The sequence below is a fragment of the Aythya ferina genome (assembly GCF_964211825.1).
Source record: "Aythya ferina genome assembly, chromosome: 8".
NCBI classification, from domain to species: domain Eukaryota; kingdom Metazoa; phylum Chordata; class Aves; order Anseriformes; family Anatidae; genus Aythya; species Aythya ferina.
Window position 1 is genome coordinate 31,828,097 of NC_140304.1, and position 14,774 is coordinate 31,842,870.

A 14,774-nucleotide genomic window follows, 5' to 3' on the forward strand; every position below is an offset into this window, starting at 1 on the left:
CTGCCATTCTCTCTATAAACTGCAGCGTTTCTCTTCTTTGAGCATAGAAGATGGGATGGAGGAAGAAGAGCTACCAAAACGAAGAAATTAAGAGTAATTGTCTCATTTATGTATTACTTTATTTTGTATTTTTCTGAGGAGGATGGGGACAGAACAATCAGCTGTAAGATGAGGAAACTCAAGAAGAGGCTGACAGGGAGCACAGAGCCAAGGCAGGAAGAATACGAGAGGCCGAGGAGCTGGGCAGGAGGAGCTGGGCAGCACACTAATCCTGCGGGCAGCAGTTTCCAAATTACTCCGCATCGATTCTAACTGACACAGTGCCTGCCCGTCACTGGCAAGTCACACAGTCCGTAGGTAGTTACCAGCAGAGCCAGCTGCTGGAATTGCAGGCCAGTACAGCTGGGAGAGGTGAGGCTTTGAAGCACTGACCCTCACTTTTTCCTCAGCCTCCCAAATCTGACCGTCATCTCTGAAATGCTGCGTTTGTGTTCTGGCTTCGGAGGAGGTTTTTGTCTGTTTATCTCAGGTGAGAACCTGGTGTTAGTAAGCTGCACATTTCTTGCCTCCAGGATCCTTTCATCTGTGAGCAATTGTGGCTAGTGAATACACTGCCAACCTCCAAGGGGTGTATGATACAGCCATCTACTTTTTAAAAATGCAGGTTTCTGTGAGTATGCAGGAGCCAGGTGAGGCACAGGTTAGATAGGCTTCAGGGCCAGCTTTCACAACCTTTATTAAATCATCTGTAAGAAATTTGAATGCATTTTTGCCAAAGACTTGCAAGCATATATGCAGATTATTACTGTTTAAATGTTGAAGAAAGCAACATGGGAGGACTAATTTACCTAGCTAGTAAATTCAAGTAGATCCAGATCTTGATGCTGTTCAAACAACATTATAAAACGTAGGTGAAAATAAACCATGTTCACGGCATGGTACACTTCTATTCCTAGCCCTACCCTCTACCCCCTAGCCCTGTTCTAGCTCTTCAAGAGCTAGAATTTTATCCTGAAAAGTCAAGTTCCAAAAAGCACAAAGTTGGTAATGTAATTTTTTTGACTTAAATATCTTTCTCTATGTTGTCATCTCTTGTTGCAGCTTCATAACCTTAGTTGAGTAGAATTTGCTCATCTGGACACATACATTTCTGTGGGATTCCCTTACCTCCAACCTGGAACGTGGCCCTGTTCTTACCAAAGGCTGCTCATGCTGCAGCTCACCCAGAAGCAGAAGCAGCAGCATAATGACCATCAATATGAGTACGCTGAGTTAGAGCAATGTTTCCTCTCTGTCATAAAACCAAGCTGTTGTTATGCACCACAGATGGAGACACCTCTCTGCTGATGGATAAATGGCATGGCACTCAGTGTGAGATCCGCATGGCGTCTGGTAATGGCTGAGTGGCTGGGAGTCCCGCTGTAGGAATTGAGACACACGTGGGGGATCGGCTGAGGATCTAATTCCTGGACATTAACGAGTGAGTGCTCGTTTAAGAGGCTCTCAGCCCATTTGCCTCATTCTGTCCCCTCTCAAGCAAGTTAGATGGGGAATTGGAATATTTGCGTAAAGAGCAGATGAGGCAGCTAATCCTAGGGAGGCTCACTTCTGTCAGCATTTAGTTATTATAACGATGAGTAAATACAAGGGCTTGATTTCCCAATGGCCATCACAACTGCAGAGCTCTGAGCATCTTTGTGGTGTGCTGAGTACTGTGGCTGGAAGCCCTGTGCTTCCCACCAGCCTGGAGCAGAGGGCTGCAAGCTGTCCCCTTGCACCAGTTGCAGTGCTCTGGAGATGAACTGGGGCTGCTGGTGGTGACCAGAGTAAGTGGATAGCATCCCCTATTTCAGTATTTCTTTAGTGGTTGACATAAGCAGGAAAGATTTCGAAGCAACTGGTAATTTTACGTGTCTTAACTACGATCACTGTAAATTAATGGCAGCAAGCAAGCCCTGGTCACCTTTAATTTTTTGAGGTCTGGGCATTGGTCTGTTTTTAAAATCTCTCTTCCCCTGTAGGGAATGTGTCCTTCCGAATCTAGTCAAGGTCTGCATTGTCAGACTGGATCCCTTAACAAACTGTTCTGCTCAGCTGTTGGAGGTCAGAGGTGGATCATGGAAGCAAGTGGCTCTTGCGTTGTGCCTCCAGTGTTTGCAGAACGGGTTGCCTCAAGCCGTTGTGGGCTTGCTGCTTGCTTTTTCAGCAGCTTGCTGTTAGACTAAACCAACATACACGTTCATTTAACAAACCCATCCTGAGGCCACACACTGTATTGATAAATTCTTACAGGCCTTTTTGTGTGATACTGAGCTCCTTATGTTCCAGATGAAGCTGACAGAAGCTCAAAATGCTGTGTAATTCTCAGTCTTAGACATTGTTTATTTTTGCTTTCAAAGACAGCTGGTAACAAATGACGAATTATGTCCTTACAAAAAATAAAATAAAAAAAATCCCCCCCAACCAAAAGCAAACAAACAAAACAACAAAGACACCCCCTAAAAAAAACAACAAAAGAAATTCATTGCTGTTTAATTGGTATTTACAAGACAAATATGTACACCTTAAATGGTGTAAAGACTGTATGAGGAATACTTTTTTTATAAAAATAACCTTTTCAAGAGATCCATTCACCATCATGTTGGTAACGATGCAAGTGATGACACTGACATAATAACAAGGAAGGAACAAAGAAGAAAAGGGGGTACAGGGTGGAGAAGGTAACGTTGGGTGATGCAGACTGAGAGTTGCTGCAATGAGCAGCCCACACTTCCTCCAGAAATTATTTTGCAATAAGCTTCCCTTGAATACAATGGCTTGGCAATATCTGTACGGCTAGGGCTTGTAGTCAGCTGCTGTCTTTTCTTCTGGCTTAGGGAAGCTTTAAGCAGTCACCTCTCCAGGCACAAGGATGTTTTCTCACAGTCCCTGCCTACAGCAGAAGCACCTTTCGAAACCACCGAGTCCTAGGGCTTGGCCCTGTTTTCAAGAAGAGAGTGCAGACAGTCTGCACTACCCTACTTGAAAACTGCCTCCATAAGAGAAAAAAAAATAAATCGCTAAATGTCAGGCTTTGCTATTTTTACTGCATATCCCAGAAAAAAAAAGCTGTTGTGTTGCTGTATGCATTTGCAATTGCAGCACGCTGCATGCCTGCCACGGCTGATTATTCCCGTTTGTCTTCTACTTGTCAGTTGTTATTTTACAATGAAAGAAATTTCTGTAACAAGTTGTAAGTGCTTTCTGCCGGTCACCTTTTGAGAACGGGATGTGAATCTTCTTCAGCTGTGCTTGGAAAGCACTGAAGATTTTTTGACAACAGGCTCTGTACTTTGGGTTAAATCTTCATTTTCTGGAGTTCTGTAACCTAGGACTCCACATGAGGCTAAGTGAAAAACGTCAGGAGTTTGCTCTGTAGGACAGAAATATTTTCCGATGGGTTGTTTTGTTGTGTTCTGAGCATATTTATATTGTTTGGATTCACGTACTATTAACCACTAACCGAATTTGACAGCACGCTCCCTTTGTAGTGTACTCCCTCAAAATAGCCTCAAGCTGTACTTGAGAAAGGAATTCGGTTTTAATGGGTGGTTAAAATAATTCAGAATGAACTAGAAGGACTTAAAGTGATGTTAATTCACAAAGTGAAGTTTGAAAAATATTATGAATGAGGATCCTGGCCCTGTTCTGAAGCACCAGCTGTGGAAGAGTTGACAAGTTCTCCCGGTGGCCCGAGCTGACGGCTGTGCTCCCGTGTCGGAGGATTTCCATCAGCCTCGACCTAGATCGCTCCACTGCTCGCTGCCTCCTCTGTCGCTTGACCTCCCATCGTTCATGTTCCAGTGTCAGACCTGGATTTCTGCTCAGGCTTTCTGTTGGCTGACTTATTGTCATTTGTAATGTAAGTCCCAAAAGAGCAGCAATCAGACTGAGAAACTGTGCTCTGGCCTCTGTGCAGAAGGGATGGGGGACGGAGTGAGACGACAAGGCCGGAGGTTTTCAAGCACAATATTGAAGGTTGAGCTAGTAACTGTGAAGGCAGCGAGGAAGAAAATGAGAAAAAAATAAATAGGACTGAAAACTCATTTAAAGATGTGTGCATCATGATTTAAGGCAGGTATTCAGAAGTCTTGGAGTGATGTCATGTATCAATCATGTAAATCAAAGTGTAGAAGACCAGGAGCGTAGTGTTCAGCCCCGAGGCTGTCGCTGAGAGGGGACCAGGCATTCACAACAACTCTCATGCTGAGAGCAGCTCCCCCAGGTTGGTGACGTGTGGAGCCCTCAGCCCACGGTTTAAGGCCCAGGCATTTGGTTGCTGGGTTTTCTTTCCCTTCGTGTTTATCATGCAAACAAATGAGCGCTGTATTTCATTGTTAAAAATCTCATTTCTAAGTTGTTAAAGATGGAATTGCTCTCATAAGAGAGGTCTTGGTTAATATCCGATTTCTCTTGCTAGCGTGGCAAAGAAAAACAAATTCTAATTATTTCAAGACTTTAGGGAAAATATTTCCTATGTAATAAACACCACAGGTTTGCTCATTCAAATGTATTGGGGTGGAAACTGATTTCTTGGTGAAAGAGCAATTGCTCATTGTAGACAAGTGGCAGCAGTCATTGTCAAATCCAAATTTTTTTCTTTGTAAACTGAATGGTCCTGGCTAGGAGTGATACAAACTTGAAATGGCATTGCCTGAGGCAAATAATACCCTGTCTAATGTATTTGATTTTGCAAAGATAACAAGCTGAGTTACATTTCTGCTTTCAGTTATATTAATGGTTCAAGAAAAGGGAAGATAAGAAACTGAAACAGATTATTAAATCTGCCTTTTATTCTAGTATCACTTAAGGTAAAAGCTAGTGATGCCTTAAGGAAATTTTGGAAAAAAAGAAAGTAGTATTTAGTGTTTTATCAAGAAAAAATAGAATATATAATGTATTTTTGTTAGATTTGCAGCCACTGGGCATTTTGGTAGAGCATTTGGTTAAATACCTAATGAATAATTCATAGTCACTAATTTATGAGCCCTGTCATACAGACTAAAAGCCAACTTTCAAGGCCTCAGACAAAGAGAATAAATACATAGCATTTAGCGAAACTCCGACCAAACTGGGAAGTCAGCGGGGTGGGAAGGAGCGCTGCGATACGGCTGAGAGCGCGTGAAGGGCATCGGCTCTGGGCTGAGAGGAGGAATGATTTAATTCCAGCGGGTTTTTAATTGCCAATATTAAAATCTCCCACCGAGAGCGGGAAACCAGCTTCATTGGCAGAACCACAGCTCTGTGGGCAGAAGCCTTCTGCTGGAGGTGGACGGGTGGATGGAGGACCTCGGCTCCGCAATGCCGTGCGGTGCTTCTGGTGGGCTTCTCGTCTGACGCCTTTGGATGCTGCACTTCTGCCAGGCTGCTACAGGAATGGGAAACAAAAGGAGAGGCAGGTTTCCCTGATGAGCTCACAGTCTTAATTAACAAGACTTAACAAAAACAATTACCGCAGACAAAGGTTAAAAAGAGATAAGAGAGATAAAAGCAAATCTCAAACAGGGACAAGAATGCAAGCTGCGACTTTAATGTTCAAGAGTACTTTGCCTCCACGTAGAACAGAAGGCTTTAATACAAATGCTTTTCCAGTGCTGCAAATGGCCTATTTTCATACCACATCTCTTGATCTACGTTTCAGAAATTTAAATTTCAAAGCCGAATACAGCATTTCAGAGACTTAAAGAGCAGTTCATGGCAACATATGCTCTTCACCTTTCCAAGTAGACGTGCTTTGAAGGAACTTTGGGTTTAAAGCAATACAGCAATCTCTAAAAACAGCAGTGTGTTGCAGTTGGAAATAACTTTATTTTTCCCTTTCAGTGTGACCCAAGTGCAAGCAATTATCTGATATTCCCCATTTGACATAAAGGCCCTGGGCTGGGAATCCTGCAGCTGGTAACAATTGAGTGGATATGGCTACTTTGAGGGAGAACTGTTCACAAAAATTACCCGTCATTTCATCTTGGTGAAAAGAAATAGCACTGATCACTTAAAGTTTCAGAGCTGTTTAGTACTCTTCAGTCAGCTTTTTCTTTGGCAGACATCTCCTTCAAGTAACTTCTGTTGATTGTGCTGGCACAATTGTGCTTCTGTGGTCCAATTTTCTTATTCCTCTGTCAGAGGCAGCACAGAGGTGTCTTTGTGGTCACCTGGCCTCGCGTAGCGAATCTGCTGTGATTTGGGACCTGGGCAACTGCAGCAGCGAGGGTTTTGTCATGTTGAAAAATTGATCTTTGCAGCTTCTCGCATCTGAATTGGATTTGGCTTCATGCACAGAAGTTAAATTGATGTGATAACTATGGCTGGCTTTGTCACCCATAACTCTTGCCTAGAGCAGGATATTAAAAAGGACAGAGGAATTAAAAACAAACCTGCTACTGACTGTGCATTTTTATTTGACTTTCTTAGTGTTAGGTGATTGTTGACAGAGATTATTCAGGCAGATTGGGTTTGTGCTATAGTTTAAATTAAGCCATTGTGTTCTTACTTAGCATGCAGAAAAGATCCTTCCAAATTTTGAAAAGGTCACTGCTGTTAATCATTTCAGAAAGGCAATAAAGTATTCCAGTAATGACTCAACTGAAAAGAATAACCAAGATTAAAAACTTATTAGTGCTTAATAAATACAAGCGTGGTATAACAGGGTGTGCCGACGAGAAACTGCTGTGTTTGGATGAAAGTCTCTTGGTGAGAGCGTTTGCAGCTGGCAGCGAGTTCTGGGGACTTGAATCGTCAGCCCTTGTGGCAAAGGTATTCAGGACAGCTGAAGAACGTAGTTTTGGGGGGTGCTTGGTTTGAGTTCTTTGGCTTCCTGCCACAATTTAGATCTGGGAGATTCCTCATGGGTTAGATTGTAGACTCGGTGGTGTCTACAAATTGGGCTCGATGACCTTGAGGTCTCTTCCAACCTAGAAAATTCTGTGATTCTGTGATTCTGTCTGCTAGCAGGTCGTCATGGCTGGGTTTGGTTCTGATGAGCTGCAGAGCTCCCAGCGACTTGGGTTTGAGATAGGTCTGCAAATTGGGACTCTTCTAATTCTCCAGCTGGGCACCCCAGTCAAGCTTAACATATTTTTTAGTTTTCCTCTGTTGTATAGTTATATTAGTATGTCTTTTGTGCTGCTGGAAATGGCAGTCACTTTGGCAAAGCCTTGGTAAAGAGGAGTCGGTACAGAGCAAAAGGTGCGGGTTAATCACATGTTGATTAACAGGAATATAGTGATTGCAGATCAAGGGTTATTATAAATATATTTTGCAGAAAATAATTTCTTTATAGCAAACTTCTAATATTCTTTATTGAAAAACTGTCATAGGTCTTATGGGAAAGAGATCGTATTTTTGTTCTAAGGTTGTTTTATTTTTTATTAGTTTTAGTCTTGAGATACTTTTCAGGATCACAAAGCTATTTTTTGAAATAATCCATTAACCTTCTCTACACTGATTTAACATACTTATCTTAAATAGGATGTATGCGTACAGTACAAATAAAAGAATTAACAGGCTATAAAAGTAACTCAGATTTTTTTGTTAGCCAAAACCCTTAATGAGGTCCTTCTTCCCCCTCACCTCTCCCTGGAAGTCTGTAGATCCTTACTAAAAAGAAGTACCTTTGCTTTATGTATGCACAAACAGAATAGATTTAAGGTAACCGTGATTATTTATTGTGTTTTTGGATGTTTACCCCATTTTGTATGCACCTGGTCATTATGGAGCATTATATTCCCCACACGTTGCTGCGCTCAGCTTGCTCCATGCTCTCTGGGTCCCTGCGTGGGCCCGGCCCAAAGTGTGCCATTACTGGTTCCAGTAACCATCAGGGAAGGTTACTGGGAAGTCCATGGTTCCTGCAGGTCTGGGATAGATGTCCTCAGTATCAGAGCCTCTGCAGCTTGATGCACTGTTCCTGTTCAGTGAATATCAGGGTCTGGAAGCTTCTTTGTGTAGTGTAGACCTTTATTCTTCATTTCATCCCAATATTCCTAGCAGTGCTTTTATCTGTTACCACTCTGATATGTTTTTTTACTGCTTGTATTAATACCTGGAAACAAACGTTGGCAATCAGAGTGACTGTGTTAGCTGTGACATGCCTAACAGATGAGTGTCCTCTGATTTTAGTCTTTCTTGATATTAATCCCACCGGACCTGTTATGCTTGCCTTATTTCCTTTCAAAGCCACGTGATTCCTCTGTGGCATACCCTGTCAGCGTTCAGTTTGTTTTTCTAGGCCTATCCCTCTCATACTAACATTTACTGGTAAGCGAGGGAATTTCTAATGTTTTAGACATATGAACTAAAGAATCCAATTTCATTTCTGTCCTGCTGTTCCTGTCTCTCTCACGCTAGTGTGTTTTCCTGTGGACAGTTTGTTTGGCTGAGGTTTTAGGCAGCCTTAGCATCTATTTGTTTTGTTCCTGCTTCATCAATCTGTACTCGCAGAGAGCATATGAGCCTGGAATTGGAGCCCAGGTGGAATATATTGACTTCACGTTTCTAATCTTTCATTCTCTGATCAGAAACAGAGTGGACATCTTCATATCTTTAAGTATTTTTAAGACGCTGGCTGGCTTATTGAGCTGTTAAAACATTTTTTTTCATTCCCCTGCAGTAATCCTTCCCTGAACTGGTGGGGCTGAACTGTTTTGATTGCCGTGACATGTGTGGGCCTCCTGCTGCGCCGCTTGGATTTACGGTGCAGGCAGAAGATTAATCTCTAGGTCATCACATTTAAGTCTTTTGAGGACAAACCGAGAGGAATTTTCTGTGCTGAATGTTTCCGAGGTGCTGTTGGTGCAGAAGGCCCCTTCCAAGCAGCCAGGTAATGGCTCCTGCCGTGCTGTCCGTGTAGGCCTCACGGGGCCGAGCCACAGGACCACGGGCTGCAGGACAGCCCCTGCTGTCTGCCAGGCCCCTTCCACCCTCCTGCTGGGAGAGGAGAGGTCCTGGCACACGCTGTGCCTGGAGGTGGAGGTCAGGGACACCCCTCTGTGGGTACTGCAGCCCCAAGGGCCCGCGGGGCTGCTGCTCCCCATCGGAGCCCTGGTGCTGCTGCCAAGAGGCCAGGCTCGTCCCCGGGGCTGAGACCCAGCTCTGCCAGGCACCCCAAGGGACCCCAGTGCCCTCCCAGAAGATGATTTTTAAGGTTTCGGTAATTAATGCACAAATTCTGCTGTCGCTGGGGTAAGTCCCCGTGTATGAGAGGCAGCAGAGCTCTGGGACACGTGCCTCTGCAGGAGCATGTGTTGTGACAACTCCCATATGGTGCCACCTACACGAGGAAATGTAATTTCTGCCTCATCAGCCTTAATCCTTCCTCAGCGAGAACGTTTAACGTTTTGAAAGGCACTTGGCTATTGACCAGTCCTCCACCACACGCATGTATGATAACGTCGCTCCAGGTCTGTCTCATCGCTTCCCGAGTCTGTTGACACCTTTACAGCACCGAGGTCTCTGCTGCTCCCCAAACACCATCACCACAGACGTGTTCCAGAAACTAATCCGCAGTGTGTTGGGCAGGGAAAGCTCTGCTCAGGGAGAGCAGGAATCCATCCTCCTGTGAGCACCTAGGCAGGGCTCGTTCTCTCCTCAGCTGGCCCCTTTTCCTACATTGAAGGTTTTGGAGAGCTGTCACGAAGAGATTATCCCAAAGTACAAATCAGATCTGTAAGAAGAGATTAATTTTTTTTTTTTTTTAAAACCAAATACATCCCAGGCTTGCGGAGTTTTTTTGTTGTTTTTTGGAGAGGAACAGGGCGGAGAGAGACACCAGCACTGCAGGGCACTGTGCCATGACTGAGGCACTAGCAGACTAAATCCAGTGCTTATACCAATTGCTGCTTAGGTTCATTTAATATTTTTAATTGGACTTTTGTCCCTTAATAAGCTATCCGTTGTCCTGCAGATTATGCTGTTAAGTAGCGCAGTGTGTATACTTTTTCTCCGCTCTCAAAATATCTGTGTATAAAACAGCCAGGGTTAAAACTGCAGTCCCTGACAGAGCACCGCTGGAAATTGTGGAGCCAGATTTCATGAGGGTTTTGAAAAACAATTTGCTTTTCAGTATAAGTAGTGCTTCAGTTAATGCATTAACATTTAAGGGCTGAAAATACCAGTGGAATGTCCACATGGAGTAACAATGAAAATTGTTCCAGTTTTCTTGTCGAAATAACAGGAAATTTAACCAGTCCAAAATTGGAGTTGCTGTCTGATTGTGGGGAGGTGATGATCTCTGGTAAAAATGAGGGTGAAAGCAGCAAGTTGCACCACAACCCCCAGGTCTGTGTTCTGCTTCCAGCACAAATTAACCAAGCTGCGGCATCGTTCTGCTGGGATTGTTTTCAGTGCCTGTTGGTGTGCTTTTAACAAAACACAGCAGGAGAGGTAACACGCAGTTTTCACAATGTATTTCTGTTGTACTTTTTTATTTCTGACGTTCATAGCCATCCCGTAAATTATTTTATGAATTTTAAGTAGTATTTCACTGATGTAAATAATGCAAATTGCAGGTATAAATGATTCATTTCTGGTTCAGTGAATGGTCAGGATTTATGGGCATCAAGTACACCTAGTTTGTTGGCCTCCAGTCTAAACCAAGGAAAAAGATTTTGTTGAAGCTCTCTTTGGCATAACCACGATTAGCAATTCCCACCAGGAATAATGTAAATTATTTCACTCTACATGATGAGAAAAGAGGAGAGGATGTGAGCACAGATGGAGTGCAGCACCCCAGGTCACCCATGATCACCTTCTCAGGCCAGGGGAGAAAACTGATGAATTGTAACAAGCCTCCTTTGCCCACCCCAACATGGTGTCAGATTCTGGAAGGAAAGAGTCACAAGAGATATATTTATTTCATATAAACTTACACATGAATGACTTTTTTCCCCTTGAGAAGCATGAACGTTCAGGTGGTTTCCTCATCGCTTTCTTGTGGGAATTTCAGCGCCTCTGAATAAGCAACCACACTAACACGTGTGCGTGTTGCAGCTTGTTTACTTGAGGAAATACTCCTAACACAAGCTGTGGTTCATTAATCTGTATTCATCATTTCCCCAAGTATAATTGTTAAGTTAATTTTAGAATATTTTTAACCAATTTCATGGTTTTGATCTGCGTGTCAGGGCTGTGTATAGACATAAACATTTGAAGAATACTTCCCCTGGAAAGCCTCTACTTTTGCTGAGAAGCGTTAATATTGAATTATTGATATTAGGCCAACAGAGTGGATAGATGCTCTTGCCTACAGCACTGGAAGCGTATTGTTCAGTGCATTGTAATCTGTTACAATAATATTCTTTCTCTTGCCATACATATCTCGATCTGGCTGGCTGAGCAATGTTGTTGCTTGTAATCTCTGTGTCCAGAAAGGCAAATATAACATTAGAGGAGTCTGGGGAAACATCCTGGGAGGTCAACAAATCACTTGCATTTTCACATGTTGTTTTTATGAGATTTTACAGAATTTTACTGTGAAAAAGTGTGGTAGACAGAGGCAAGGTAAGATATTAATTAAAAAGGTGTTGGGTTCTGTGGTTATTTTTAATCAATATACATAGAACAGCAGCAGAGCAAAGAGGTGCGTTTCTGGCAGTCGTCCTGCTAGGCTGGAGGAGGCTAAATGCAGCATAGCCGGGCTGGGAGTCGAGGAACAGCCAACGGGGACCTCACTTCAAGGGGGATGGCGAGGGGCTGACCTCCATCTGCACTAAAATAAGCTGGTGAGGGCGTACAGTGCAGTGAGAAGGGAGATCCTAACCCACGTTACTGCTTTTACCTGTGTTCCTTCCCTGCTTCCCTGCTGGTCGTGCAGACGCCACGTGCTGGTGGCTTCGTACTCCTTGTCATGAAAGCACCTTCCTCCACGCTTCCTGCGAGGATGTTAATTCACCTCACATATGTGTCTGGTGTGTGGGACCAGAGGTCAGAGTGGAAAATAACTGCTGGATGGATTGATGGCTGCGGTTACGTAAGGCAGCAGGGTCATACATCCCAGCCGAGGCGCCCTGCACCGCGTGCCAAGGTGCTCCCCGGGCACCCTGCTGCCTGCTGGGCTCCAGGGAGCACTGTGCGAGGCTGCAGGGGGCTCGTCCCATTTATTGGGTGGTGTCTTCCCTCTTCTGGTGACCTCTCCGGCCTCCTTTCCCCATCTGCACTGCTGGAGGAGACAGGTTCAGAGCCTTCCACCGGGCGAGTCCCTTCTCCCTGGTGAGACCAAAGCCCCCTCTCCAAAGGAGGGCGATCTGTGCTGGTTTTGAAGTGCAGATTCTGAAATACTTGAATGAGAGTGCAGCATCTGCTGGGGACTGACATTTGCGAAGCTGTCTTCAGCTCTGCAGGTTCTCCGGGAGAGAAATGCTGTTCCGCAGCAGGCAGGTGTGCAGGCTGCTTGACTTTGCTCTCTCTTTAAGGTCTGCTGTAGGCAAAGCTGCCATCGGCACGGTGAGGTTTGGTCCACATTGGCAAGCAGTGGGCTCAGTAAGAGCAAACGGGGAGAGGAGAGCAGTGGTGAGGCTCTGGTGTCCGCAGACCCTTTGTGTCCATGTCACAGCTCTGAGGGTTCAACCTGGGGCTGGTTCCAAAAACCGAGTGCCCAACTGGGGCTGGAGAGCCCCGGGTGCATCCGGAGCACACCTTCCAGCTCAGTTTCACCTGGAAAGATCCAGTTTGTGTCTGTAGACTGCTGTATTCCTTCTTCATTTCTTACAAACAGGTTCAGGTGTTTTGCATGATACAGAGTATGGAAAGAAATGGCCCCGGTGCTCTCACCTCAAGTATAACAACCGACGTGAAAATAAGAGGAGGGAGCCTGCTCCAGATCCACTACCACCTAGTTACTATGGCAGTTAATCAAGGGACCATGGAAACAATGCAGCCTGCCTTTGGTTCCCCCCCCAAGGAGGAAAAAAAATCCCCGAAATAGGAAATCTTCCTAATGGTCTTGTGCCCCCTTAAAAAAAAAATCGTAACTCTGTCTTGTCTAGCACTTTGGTGAGAAGGAAATTGCTTTGTTCAAAGTATTCAAATGATGTCTGTGAATCCTGATAATTGTTATTTAAATAGACATTTTTAATTGGGTTGAGAAACTGACAAATACACAGCTCTCCCTCGGGAATTTTCACCTTTTCTCATTCTTGGTGAATTTTTTCAGTTAGTGTCTGTATCCCCCAAACTCATTCACATCTGACTGTAGAGACAAAAATACTGCTAGGGGACGGCAGCTGTTCCTAAATATTCTCACTGAGAAGTTAAATAATGTGCATTTATGTGCTGTTTGCCATCCTTGCCAGAAGGTAATTTTTTTCTCTTTCTTTTTTCACCATCGTTTGTTGTTTCAGATGATGTTAAAATGGGTTAGGGGGCTTGCTTAGGGCTGAACGTCTCGCCCTCTGATGTCAAAAAAAACCACCAAGATTTGCATGGGCAGGATTTCATTTCATAGCTGTCTTTCTTCCTAAGGTATAAATCTTTGTATCATTAATCTAACTCTTGGGTCTTTTCCTGTCTTACAGAACTGAATAAAGACAGCTCTTTGTGTTAGCCAGGAACACCTTATACAAGGTTAATTATAATTTTGTGGATAATCCCTTCCTCTGTTTGATTCCAGCTGTTCTGGACAGGATTGGATGTGCCTGTCCTGGGTTTGAAATACAGCAGCATTGCATCTTTCACAAGTTTTTATTTTGTTTATAATGCATCTTGCCACGGCACTTGGCAGAATGGATGCAACCACGTAGGTACCAGCCTCAGTGCTATAACTCTGTTTGTTTTATTTTTAACTTCAGGAGGACTTGTGCTGGGAACCGCAGTCAAGCCATCCTTCTTTTGTATTAGTGTCACTTGTGTTCTGCATATTTTATTGAGAACATTATTTTGTGTCACTGAAGAGTAAGTTAATAGCTGCTTTGCTCAGTGTGACATGTGGTGTGTTCACTCGCCAAGGATTTTGTTCTGTAAGATAAAGTCATGCAATTTTCACTACAAAAAAAATTAAGTATAATTTCTATTAATTAAGTGTGTTATGAATGTTACCTAACATTTTCGAGGATTAAAACAAAGATTCTTTCTCTTCGCTGTCAGCATCTCTTCGTACAAGCCTCTAAATGCCATTTGTGCTCTGAGAACTGGGAGGACGTGAGGGTCTTGCAGCATTGGCCCCTGGCTGCAAGGTCACCCGAAGGGAGGGATGCAGTGCTCTGAGCTGACCTAATGAATTGGTACCTGGAAAGAGCTCTGTCCTGGGCCTGGGGAGGTTCTGCTCTGCTCCTAGGTGTCATTGAGTGCCATCAAACCGCTGCTTCCCAGCAATGGGAGCCCTTTCTGCTGGGATCTCTTTTGTCTTTGCTGGCTGTGAATGGAGATTCTTGTTTTTAAACAAGTTATGGGATTTTCAGGTTGGCCCGATTCTGGTGTCAGTGTGTGCAGTAAAGCTTAATGCAAACAAATCAACAATGGCAAATGATTGCGTATTTCTGGGGGTGAGCCAGAATGAGAACGAACTCAGGGTGTTTATTAATTCCAGGTAGTGAATTGATTTGTTCCTTCCCACTGAGGTAGAGCCTCTGTTGGGAGGGATTTGTGAATGTCCCCTTCTTCATTAAGCAGTAATTCTTACCGTAGGCACAGGGAGAATGCTTAAGACATCTAACAGCACATCGAGACAAGGAAGGATTTTTGCTGTTATTTGTAGTGCTTTAGAAGAGATGTGTTGGGAGTGTTGACCTTTAAACAAGTACCTT

General features: G+C 44.0%; 1 protein-coding gene and 1 long non-coding RNA gene across 3 annotated transcripts in view; one reads left to right on the forward strand and one right to left on the reverse strand.

Moving 5' to 3' along the window:
• The window catches only part of PDE4B (phosphodiesterase 4B), a 180,882-nt gene that overhangs the window by 55,253 nt on the left and 110,855 nt on the right, over positions 1-14,774 (forward strand). The window lies entirely within an intron of this gene.
• LOC311440590 lies at positions 4,818-5,891 on the reverse strand. Its single transcript, XR_014695478.1, has 2 exons — positions 5,755-5,891; positions 4,818-5,407 (listed from the first exon to the last, which is right to left on the reverse strand). It is a non-coding gene; the product is annotated as an uncharacterized lncRNA (long non-coding RNA).